This window comes from Atractosteus spatula, chromosome 9, assembly GCF_055471065.1.
Source record: "Atractosteus spatula isolate fAtrSpa1 chromosome 9, fAtrSpa1.hap1, whole genome shotgun sequence".
NCBI classification, from domain to species: Eukaryota; Metazoa; Chordata; class Actinopteri; order Semionotiformes; family Lepisosteidae; genus Atractosteus; species Atractosteus spatula.
In genome coordinates this window covers 46,189,501-46,202,814 of record NC_142714.1, presented here as the reverse complement: position 1 = coordinate 46,202,814, position 13,314 = coordinate 46,189,501, and positions in this window count along the sequence as shown.

Below are 13,314 nucleotides of genomic sequence, written 5' to 3'. Positions count from 1 at the left end.
CCTGATGCGGCAGCGGTGAGGGCGCCCACGTGAACCCTGTAGCGTTACAATATACTGTATGATTAAATAAAACTGTTCATCGTAGGGCACGCAGAGACATGCACACACATGCACACCGGGGCCAGTTTTCCCAGAAGCCAATTAACCTACCATTATGCCTTTGGACTATGGGAGGAAACTGGAGCACCTGAAGGAAATCCACAAAAACAAACTCCACACAGCCTCCCAGGAATTGAACCCAGGGACCCAGTGCTGTGAGGTAGGAATGTTAAGAAATGCCTGTAAAAAGATTGCAACCGGATAGCTGCTAGACTAAAGCTTTGGTCATTGGAAAATCAATTGTTTTCTCACCAGAAATGTTTAAATTGAGTCTTGCTGTTCATTACATTGGACACTATTTTGAAATGGTTCTATCTTGCTGAGCATGTTTAGTATAACTGGTGTGCACCCACGCATGTAAAATCTACTACTTCCCTCTCTTACAAACATGTAAACACAAAAAAGTTTAGAAATCATTAGATTCAACACTTTATATTTTTAGTCACAAGGTAACAGATATTAACCCTACATAAACAGAGATATAATAGTTTTAAATTAGGAACTCAGTTGCTGGAATCATTAGCAGAATGAATAGAATAAAGTTAGCTTCTCTGTCATACAGTACTTTCTTTAAAAGTCAGTCAATACAGGTGTTAGTTCATGCTACTAAAAATACAGGCACAAGAAGACAAAGAAGAACACTATCATCATTGGGTGAGTTGCACATATTCTATGGAACTCCTTTTAAAATAATAACAAATACCATTAGAGTGAATGGGTGCAATCACCTTACACACCCAAAGCAATATTCACTAGTGTGTAGGGCAGTGAAATTACTCCTTATCCCACTTTTTGATGGATGCATTGTGCTGCTCCATTTGGGAGCTATCCGTAATCCTCAAAGTGTCAGGCTCCCTTTGAAATAATGGGATATGTCAGATCTTGGCAAGGCAAGGGAATGTCTGCTGCCCTATTCATTCCTGTCTGCACAGCTGTCATGGAGCACAAGGCTGAGAGACTTTAATATTGTGGAATGTGTTTGGATAAATTGGAAAAATATGATTAAAACAGAAGAGTGTAATAATTTCCTCATGTTTTTAAAAACAACTTTTATTGTTTACCCACCCAATCTCCTTCTTCTAGCAAGTTCTGAACAAGGACTCTGGTACCTAAATTGGAAATCTGTGGCCAAGTAAGTCACACACTTAAAATGGGTGTGTTGTTTTCTATTGTTGTGGTCCATGACTTTATGAATAACAATTGCTTGAAAAGTTTGACTGTCATTCAATTCAAACATGATTTTAAGTCTTCACAATAATAATGCTTTTCTAGAGCAAGCACTTAAATCATTTAGCCCAAGGCATCTGAAATCAGTTGACTGGAGGAACTTTGATTGTCTGATGTGTTATGTTCAAACGAAGAAAGATGGATTTGATTTCTCTACTTCAGAACATGAACCTTTCCAAGGGTAACTAGGGTACTGATCACAATACTGAAGAGAAATACCAGCCAAATTCACTTCTCCGCCTAAAACCAGCATGAGCACAGGCTTTGTGTGAAATGCATGCTGAATTTGCTTAACATCAGCCATGTCTGGACAACATATTATTCTTGGTGTTGGCTTCAACACTGACTTCCAGTGAAGCAGAAAATTGACTTTCAAGTATTACAACTGACTGAAAAAACTGACAAATTATTATGACTTTGTGTCCCACGATACCCTGCTTCACACTTTTTGTTTGCCAAGCTACAGCTATTGTGGTTCCTACTGTTTGATGTAGAGCGATCGATGGAAGAGCAAACTGTAATTAACCTAGGAGCCCAGATTACATAATCCCTGACTTCACTTTTTTCATTCACCTACTTAGGCCTTTTATTTTAATAGAAAATGGATGAAGTTAAAAACAAGATGGAGTAATAACACAGTCCAGTTCTGCCTAAAGACATACACCTGATTCAATTTCATTGGCTCTCATTGCTTTTTCCTCCTCTCTTAGTACCTTGGAACCAAAATAAAGTATAGATTTGCATACATTTGCAAATGGTCTTAAAAATACATACAGTAAATGTCATATTAAATATTATACCTAGACCTTGATGATTTTATCCATTAGAGTTGTGGTTCTGTTTCACTATACTGTACATTTTGCTTTCTTCTCTTTGTTCACTGATAAGTACCTAAATATTTTTAATTTAGAATCAACAAATATTATATACCCGCCCAGACTGGTATTGTCAACTGTTGCCTCCCATGCTTATAGCTACAAACCCCTGTACCTCATCTTTCTAACGCTAATTTTTAAATTTAACATCCCCAATTATTATATACCCACCCAGACTGGTATTGATTGGCCTTAGTTTGACTATCTTTTCTAACTGCAGGTTTTGCAGTGATGAAGAGGAAGGTTAGCACTGAACAGAGGTGCAAGCATTTGGGAAGTCAAAAGAAACATAAATGGGGTCACTAACCAGGAGCTGAGAATCCTGCTGCATTCTTCCAATTATTGAAAAATCCCATACACCGTTATAAAGTGACATGATCTGGATTTTGTCATGTAACATCTGGATTATATGTTTCAACCTGCATTCTGAGTTAGTGCTTTTTTACTGGTTATCTGCTCTGGAGGTCCTTAAGTTATTTTTGGTGGCAAACTGATGCATACTGTGATTACAAAAATTCCACGTGCATGTCCACTCACTGACTAAATTCCCCCTGTACTCATTGCGTACAATACTTATGCCTCATGGTATAAGGTTCATCCAAAAGGTCACTGTATTCTTGTCACTTAAAACAGAGATACTACTTTCCAATTATCAGATACGATGGTTCAGAATTGTATCTGAAATTGAGCCTTGTCATTCAACTATTTGCTCATCAGAAATTCCCATTAGAGTAAGACAGGTGTCTTCTAATTAGTTTTTACTTGTACTTACTTATTCATTAGGCACTTCATTAATGAGTTCATGAATGTGGAGTGGAGAATCATGAGCCGATAAGACCTTTCTTTGTCAAAACACTTCAATTCATTCTATTTCCCAAGACCCCAAACTCATGTTCAGGATATCATTGCACCTTACAATATTTCATAGCCATTACACTATGAATAAAATACATTCATAGACCACACACATCTTTGAATATGGCTCAGCAATGTGTGACTGTGGCAAGCTGTCCAACAGATGTACAAGAATATCTTTCATACCCTGTTTCTGATCCGAAGAATGCTGGGATATGAAGGGACGTTCTGCAGTCTAACAGATATCCAAGGGTAATAAAATAATTAGCTAAATACAAATATGTCTTTTATCGTTCTCCAACATTGGAAAGAAGGGGATTTTAAAGTGCTGGATTAACTTTTGATGTTATAAATGAGTTTTAAGCATAAATTCTTAATTTTAAAATAGAACTATCAGCTGTCATGATGACACCTGTAAGAAGATATGGACAGCGGGTACAGAAAAAAGTAGTATTTTCAATAGTACTGTATCAAAATAGTTGATGAAAGTTATTGAATGTATTTTAATAGAATGAGACAGTGCATGTCCTTGAACATGTTGATGACTAATGCCTTTACATCTTTAAGATGTTATGACCCCAAAGCAGGTAGTTACATTTAAAAGAAAAAAAAGATAAATATAACTATTATAGGATCCTTCTAAAATTAAAAAGCAAATATCTTGTCCACAGTCAAGTGACTACATCTGAGAAGACAATAAATCTGTTTTTATTCTTTTCTATACCATTTATTGCATAATGACATACTCAGGGAGTGATGAGAGAAAGGGACTCCAGCTGATATCATCTTATTACCTCCCATTTTCTCTAGTGTGAGGAAATTACATAATTTTCTATTGCATTTTTAATTTTATTTATGTCTTACATTCTAGTCACCGTACTTCAAGAATTGGTGTAATTAGTTTGGCGTATGGTTAAAAGGCTACCTGTAAAAAAAAAAAAAACTACACTCCAGGATTTTAAGAGCTAGTGTTAACATTCTGAAAAATAAGCATATATCTTGATTCATGTGTCTCATTTTTTATTTTTCCATATTTACTACGCGGCACATTGATGAGCTGTATTTTACCATTGAGAGTGTTCTACCTTGTGGATTTCAATCGGCTTTGGACAACAAAAAAAGAGATTTATAAATAATTGCAGCTGTTTTCAGTTAGATTAACAAATGTACTTTAGCGGGCAACACAAAGTGGTGGGCTGCAGCTTTGTTTATTCAGACTTGCTTTTAAGTAAATCAAAGAAGTGTTAATCCAATTCCTGCATGAAAAGGAGTCGTGAAAAGATGGTAATTGGATGTAACAATAGATTATTTGTCAACCTGAGTAAATGAACTCGACAATATATCATCCTCTGTTGTCTCCCCAAAGTGGAAGGAATTCAATATAACTAATTTCCCAGATGTATATAGTATTTTTTTTTTACAGTGTTTCTCCTCAATTTCTGTTTTAGTCAGAGTTAAAACTGGTTGTCACCTACCTCATATTGCCTAAGCCTCTTCTTATTGATATACTGTACAAGGGCATGCTGGCTTTTTATTGTCCTAGTAGTGCACAGTGTATCTTTACCAATAGTAATATAATACTACTACAGGGAGAGGGGAGCTGCAAAGGAACAAGTACAGGATAATTCCATTTACAAAAGTAGAAAGTAATACATTTCCAAAAGTAGAAACACATTCTGACCATAAAGCCATTTTCAGGTGTCATTCACACATGGTTACATTAAATGGAAGTTCAAAAGGGAGAAAAATGACAAGTCAATCTCGCACAGCTGTACCTAATCACCATCTTTACGGAAATTAGCTCTACACATCGAACACAAAATCTCCCTTCACATTTGTCTGAAGCAACCCTCCTCTACCCCACCTTCAGCTTGCACCTATCCCTTGGTTCACTCCTCTCTGAATGGGGTTCTAGCCTCCTTGTCCCGTACCTGGAAGGCTACCCATTAACTAAGTGGGTTAAACCAAACCAATCTCACCAAGTATTCCAAACATTCACAAAGCATTCAATTCTTGGATGTTGTTGTACCTAGTGAACCATGCTTACTGTACATGTATGATACAATGTACACGACAGAGGGCAAGATGAACATTCAGAAATGATAAAAAAGCTTCTGGCTTCCAATAGGCCTATGCAACTAATAGAAAGGATGCTCTATATTTCACATTATTTAATGAATTACCGACATGACATTTGAAATACAGATGCTCTTTCCAAGCATTTGTGCAAGCCAAATTCTACAGATTGGCAGGCTTACACTAAATGTTGAAATAGGAAATCTTTCATAGCCATTTCGAAAAAAATCTTCTGGAAGATTTCCACAGCTGTGGAAATATGTTCCTGGTTAGTTGTGGAAGATACATAGATGTCCAGGATAGCAAGGAGCACAAGAAGGTTAGGCAACCTAGCATTAATTCTAGTTTTTTTAGTTGTACACATGCAATGTATGCTATTTAAATAGTATTGTATGCTTATGATGCAATTACATCCTTTTAAGGACTGAACTGTTGTCTTAGCTTTTTTCTTAAGTATTTGATACTTCTGCCAAAGGTATTTAAAAAGCCACTCAGTATTAGGTGGACTGGGGTAACACGCCACTTTACAGTACTTTTCATATTAAGATTAAAGGCTTTTGAATGGTTCTCCCAAGAGATAGTGCAACAATTGCAAGCTAATCAAAGCCTTTCAAAAAGCATCACCAAGCTGTAGAGAATAAACCCTGCTGGCTCGGGAAAAGCATTAACATAAAACAGGCTTGAGCCTTAGCTGTGTAGTAGTTATCACTGTTGGAGACCTGAGACTCTCACCAGTCTTGGGAGGTAAGAGCCTCTCTGAACACTGCCTGTGAATATACCTCAATTACCATAACTTATCTCATTCAGATCCACTTCATTCCTCACATTAAATAGTAGGGAAGAACACCTCTTTTTAAGAAAAAAGAATCACTAGTGTCAAAGATATATAATACATTTATGGCACATGACATTTTTAATTTCAACTTGTCAAAGAATAAAGGGTTTATATTGATGGTGACACAGCAAAGGGTGGTTTGCTGTAATGGGGTCTTTTAAACAGGTTGGCCCAAGAAGAAACACAAAAGCAGTTGTAAGGTATAAACAGTAGGTTTTTTTTTCACAATGCAAGGAAAACACACTAAATACAAAAGCTATACTCTCTGAGCTACTAACTAGGCTTCTTACCAAAGTCTCTCTCTAATCATAGCTAATTGTTTTCTCTCTTGGGACCAAAAACCCTCTGCAGGACTCCCCCGAAAAAACTCACCCACATTTCATGTTCTCAGGCCTTTTGGTCAGTCACTCTGCTATTGTCTCCATTAGTGCAGCACTTTAGACAAGTGATGTTAGCAGAGGTCAATGGTCCACTTGGGAGCATCGGCGTCATGGGTTTAAGAGTCTAGCCAACCATTTATCATCATCCACTTGGTTAGATTGCTAAGCACATTGTTCTTTCAGACAATGTGAAGAAGCAATTTAAAAAAAGCTACAGTATATTGCAGAATTTAAATTTCCATCAAAATAATAAGTTGACGGACTAAAAAAAGGTTATTGCCACACTAGAAAGCACTCATAAAAGAGCAACTAGAATAATTTCAGGTCTTAAATTAATGTCATACATTAAAAGTATTCAGAATCTTGAGAGTTATAGACACAGTCAACTGAAAGGGTTACGTTGTACTAAACAGCAAAACAAGAACCTAAGGTGCAAATAGATGTTGCAAGGACCTGAATCTAGGAAAGGAACAGAAGGCACTTGTTGACGCAATGGGTAGTGGGCATTTGGAATAAACTGTAGTGTCAAGCCATTTTGTTGAATCAAATTTCCTGAAGCCTGGAGGTTCCTTAAAAAACAGTTGGATGAGGTCTTTGGATTATTAAACTACAAGCAAACAAATGAGTACAATGAGAAATTGGCCTCCCCTCATTTCTAACACTGTAGGATATATTTCAACTTGATCTCCAAGGGCGGGAAAAATATATGTCTTTTAAAATCCATCTGTGAAGAAATGTTCCAGGCCACTGTCAGCAAATTATTTTTTCACCACTGAATTTTTTAAACATCTCTCATTGGCTCGCTAGGTGATTAAAAGGTAAGAAAAACTTCTTTTCTAAAGATTAACCAACTGCTTTAATATTTGAAAAAAATACTTTGCTTAAAGTTAGTCTTTTTTCCATTACAAGCAAGGCATTTATTTACATATTTATTAATCTTTACATATCATATTACAATGACAACTCCTACTCTCTCTTGTAAGAATACTGTATGACTGACTCAAGCATAAATTCTGTTAAGAGTGATTTAAACAATCCATCAAATGAATCAGACACAGAAACGGACCATATAAACATGGAGTTCTTCATTATTCTATCCTTATACCACGAGGTTTTTAGAACAGCCTAAATATATGGAAGAAAGTCTTATCTCCTACCCTATCCTCTCTAACATTCATCTCTTGTGTTTTCTGTGACGAAAGTCTCAAGAGTTTCCATTGTCTGTTCAGACCCTTATTATGTGATAAGATAGGGCTTTCTATCCTAAGGTACCACTTAAGGTGTCATGTTTAATCTAGTTTTTCATTCAAATGGATCAGAGTTAGGTACCGTAAGTGTCCAAAAGGATCTTGCTCACCAGATGTGAGCATAAGTTTCAGAGGGCACTTTTAGGATAAAAAACAGGAGAAGCAAAGTAGAATATAAACTCTTCTTCCAAAATGAATTCAACAGAATATTGAGAATTATAAAACAGGTGGCATATGGAGAGTACATCAGGAATGCTAAACATAAAAAGACAACCATTTCAACTGTATGACTGTAAATTGCTAAAAGTATACTAAGCAAAGCTCCTTAGATGAGGTGAAAACAAAATCAAAAACAGTTGATTTCATTCTCTAGATTAATTTCCAGTCAGTAAGGATTATAACTATTGCCACTGTCAGAATAGTTTAATCTATGCAAAATATACAGTATGTTCCTTCTTAAGATTTCACTAAGGAGCCCTCTGCTGGAAATAATTATTTAAAAGCATTCTCCTGCATACTCCAGTTCATATTTCCATAAAGTTTATTATTGTATGCAATTAGATACAATTTTAATTACTCCAGATTTCTGTCTTTTTGGAAGCACATAAGTAAAACATGCCACATATTAACATTAAAAGTTTTATCTTACCTCCAGGCATTTAATGGTTTAGATAATGATCCAGATTTTTTACATGTATTTTAATGGCTAGCAGCTGAAAGCATATCATTTTTGACTTAGTGAAAAGCCTTAAATATATATTTAGAGTTTGCACAACTAAATTTTACATGCTATTAAAAATAACACAAAGAAGAAGGATACAGCTTACCTGAGGAGAAAGTAAATATTCCTTATATATATATAACATAAATAATAAAATTTAATAACAGAAATTTCAAGACATAATATCTATTGCTTTAAAAAGAATGAAAGGCCATTTAATCAACTTAGAATCTGATGTCTTCTGGATTGGTCTAACTGGAAGAATAGAACTTTCTTATCCACTAGGGGGTGTATTATCTCTTTAAAAAAAAGTATATTAATGACAGTCCCATGAAGTGGAGCTTGGAACTGGTGATTGATAGACGGGTATAAGAGCCCAGTAAAAAACTTTCTGTTAATGTTCATGTCCCAAAATGCAAAAATGGAAACCAGTGCAGGGAGTCTAACCTCCAAAGTTGAAACATTTATAATACAATATGTTTTTGTTTGAAACAATCTGGGGTAGCAACACAAATGCCAAAGATTTTATCTAATGAACTCAGTAGAATTTTAATTAAGGGACATTATTGTAAAATTATATGGTGCCTTAGTAAGACCTCATATAGACAGTTGTGTACAAGTGTGGTTACCACGTTACAAAATGAATATTTCTCTGGAATTAGTTCAAAAAAAGGCAACAAAGCTAACACTTGACCTTAAATATAGGATCTATTGTGCTTTGGTTTTTCAGAGCCAGGGCTATATCTGAGGTTTAAAGGTATGCTTTACATATATAGATTTATTCAACTGAATCTCTTTAATCTTGATCACAAGAGTTGGTGAGGGGATTTGATACAAATATTTAAAATATCAAAAAACATAGCCAAACTCAACTCTAAGGACAAATTCTGAACAAATAACAATTTAAGGAACTGAGGACAGAAGTGAAAATTAAAATGAAGAACATTTAAGGGTGAAATCTTGTTGGTGTCTCAAACTTATCTGCTGCTTGTGATCCTTCATGAAACAGCTGGACAAGATCCTTTGATCAACAGGTTACTTGCAACCAAATGAGAAACCTGTGCCAAATATCCTTGTCTGATCTGTAACCTTGCATTCTTTAAAATATTAGACTGGTGGCTTTTAAACCCCCCAAATGTAATCTCGCTTAGAAGATTCTTAAAAATCTCTCTACTCAGCAAATTAACAACTGATTATTCAAACCACCAAGGTGACAGTAGCTCTAATTCAGTTTTGTTAAAGCTGCTTATTTGGCAAATTACACATAAAATATGCCTCATTTTGGAGATAAACCCAGGACCCAAGAGCTATGAAGCAGCAGCACGTATTGCCACTCCACAATGGCACTGTGTATCAAAAATAAAAATTATTATTAAAAATTAAAATTAAAAAATGAAGTTCAGTATAATCTGTTATACATCAGCAGACCACAAGCATATACAGTATATATGAAAAAAAAACTTTTTTTTTACCCTAAAGAGGTGTGAGAAAGAAAAATAAAAATGTGACAGGGAAAAATCACCTTACTTTTTTACATCACCTAAATTTATTCAAGTGGTTTAATTTATCCCCTCTAAATAAGAAAACAAGAACTTAGTATTAGCAGTTTAGCAAGAATTTAAACCTAGAACGTCAGTGGTACTTTTTTGTTAACTTGTTTCTGCCTATGTTGGTATATTCTCCAGATAAGGCACAAATCTGCTAGCAGAGGCCTTATTCAAAACCACTATGTCACCAGGGATCAGAACAGACTGCTATAAGGTACCCACCTTTGTAGATTTGCTTTCTATAGTACTACAGTATATGGAGAGCTGTTTTCATTTACTGGCAGGTTTGAGCTGAAATGTTTTTGAAGGCAGCCTGATATGTTCTTTAAAGTTTGAGAAATAAAATTTTCATTACAAGTGGCTCTCATCATTATCAGGGCTGCAGGGGGACTAGAAAAATGCCATTAAATGCTATCCCACAGCTAGATTAGAACTGTAATTAATGGAGCTGAAGCTAAAGAATGTTAGAATGTCTGAGACAGAGGGAAACAGATTTAGACAAGCCGATGTAAGAGAATAACACCTGAAATCACTGCTACATGACAGGTCCCTCAACCTTATTAAAAACTTATTGGACACTTACCTAAGCTCACTATGTGTGTAGTTAAGCCTCTGTAATGACACGGCTGTTGTATGGATAAGAATAGTTGTCACTGCTAGGAAGAGAAAAACCTCACCATGCAATATCGTGCCATTCCTGTTTGTACAGCCTCCACCTCAGTTATTTTTTAGTAATTTATTCAGCATGTAAGTATTTCATTTATTTGAAAAAAAATCAAAGTAATGGAAAATTATTAGCAGCTGTTCTAATAATCCTTTTTTAATTTGACTTAAACCTAAGTAGTGCTTCACTTCAAAGTTTCATTAGTAGTCCCCCCCTCCTTTTTTTTACAACAAAAGAGCTCACCCTCACATTTGAAAGGTGAAATGAATAAATTAGTTAGGGAGCAGATGTTTCCACATTCTATTTTTTTTTTACTGTTAAGAGTGTTGACTTGAATAAAAAAGGGAACAGTGAAGACAAAACTTCAAAATACATTGGCTCTGATTAAATACAAAGTTGGGACCCACCCGCCAAACACAAATTCCAAACCCAGTGCGTGATGGCAGCTTTTCACAATGTAGACAGAAGAAGCCTCTGATGAACAAAAGACGACTATCAAATGGCAAGTCTGAAAATAGGCAGGGGAGGGCATTGCCATGGTTTCATGTAGGTGAACAGCAAGGTTGAACCAAGTCAAAACCTAAGATGACAAACAAAGAAAACGAAGGAGACCAGTTTATTAAAAACAAAATCGAATGAGGTAAATGTGTCACCTCCTTGGCATGTACAGTATAATGCATGGGGTCGTTTCTTATACTTGTATTATCTGAAAATTGAATTTCTTTAATAATATTTGAAGAATGCATTATGTTGCTGTTATTTCTGATTAGAGTAGAATTTTAGGGACTATCTAACAATTGCAGCCAACACACATCAGCATCTAAAAAGACTTAGCTCCGGTCAGCATGAGGCGTTACGATTAACCTTAACCTCCAGGTTTGTGCGGCCAGTCCAACATAATGGAAAGAGTTTCATAAAATACCTACAGAATTTTTGGAAGAACCAGATGTTATAAACTGCTTCTAACAAACCCCGTTTAAACTCTTCATCAATGTTTAATCGGTATTTTGCTTTTCTGTGAAATGTATAAACATTTTGGACTGTACAGTTCAACCTTGATAAGAGCTGCAGTGTTTTGGATTTAAAGAACATAAAATCCAAACCTTGCGCCCCAGCAAGACAGAAGGATTTTTGCACTCTAAAAAGCAGCTACAACAAACTTTTATCTTGTGGCTCATGGCAAACTTGTGTACCAGTAAACATAAAATCAGTAGAAGAAGAATCAAATGTGTGAACATGTGCTATTTGCAAACAGAGAACACAAGCAGAGCATATGTTCATTCTCATTCTAATTTTATTTCTAAATAAAAAGACTTTTAAAGCATTTGGATTTAATCATGATATAAACATCAGACTTAGGTAAAATACTTCAAAGTATAAACAGTAAAACATAGATTAGTTATTCCGTACGTTTCTTTTTCCCATCAGAAAACAGGAGTCTGTCAATGTATAATGAACGTTTGTATTTCTTTATTGGGGTTAAACATTGAGCAGGGACTGTTCTGCCCAAAATACAACAGAAACAGAAAACATTACAGATACAGGTAAAGACTAGAAACACAGATATGATATAATATTTGTTATACAACTGAATTATATAGCACAGTTTTCAAACCATCTCCGAAAATAAATGTTATTAGAACTAGTGCAAAAAAGTTCTAAACATTAAAGCACAGTGTATAAAATGGCATAAGAAGTATTCCCCTTAAAGAATACAGGCTTAGCAGAGATATCCAGATTTGTATATTTTTACCCCTAAAAGTCGATTTGCCCCATGGGTTTTCTTATAAAGATGGCTCCATCACACCAAACGACGGGAAGCACCCGTTCATGATGAATGAGAAGGATGTGAATACAAGCAGCCTTTGTAAGATATATAAAATACCTCCGACCTTTATGCACTTGTGTAGTTACGTACTGTACAGTATATGCCAGTGTGCATGTGCATGAGTTTTGTTTTTTAAAAATTCTCTCATCTTAAAAAATATCCCTTATCTTCCTATTCTTAAAATCATTGTTCTTTTAAAATATAAAGGATGGGCATTCTCTTCATATTTCATTTTTATATCATCATGATGATTACACATCAAAAAAGAAGTGTTTCCTATAGTCGTATCTGTAATGTGGACTTTAATGACCTCCTTTAAGTCAGAACAGGTTGGTACCAACATCAATCTGTAGTTTGTTGCTGAAAAATAAAACCACTTTTATTGTTTATTAGTATGAGTGCATTTCCTTGTGTTGCCAGATGCAGGCTAACAGTTATTGCAATACAATTCATGATGAGCTCACATTCTATTATTGTGAGCAAATACAAACTTTTTCGAACATGTAGAATTTGAATTCTAACCTGCAAATGTTAATTATACTTTAGTGACAGTAAAGCTCATGGAAAAGTTTAAAATAAAAAATACCCCAAAAATCTTTCATAGTGTAGTACTTTCTATCATTAAAAGTTCTTTAAATTAAAAGACTTCTGAGGAAAGTAATTATAGTTATGTATGGCTCCATATGTTAACCATATATGGAATAAATATACATGTTATTTCTTTACAATACTCAAAAGTAAGATTAAACCAGAGAATTATTCAAATAAGGTAGAAGAATGGTAATCTAGTTTTGTAGCCGGTCAGAAATAGTAGTAATTTAGAATAACATTTCGATATAGGAATTTTCCTTAAGTGTGCTACATTCATAAAAGCAATAATCAATTCTTGCAATTTATCAGTTCACAAAACAATAAAAGATGCCTGTTTCAAAATGGTTTTCAAACATCCCACAGAATTTG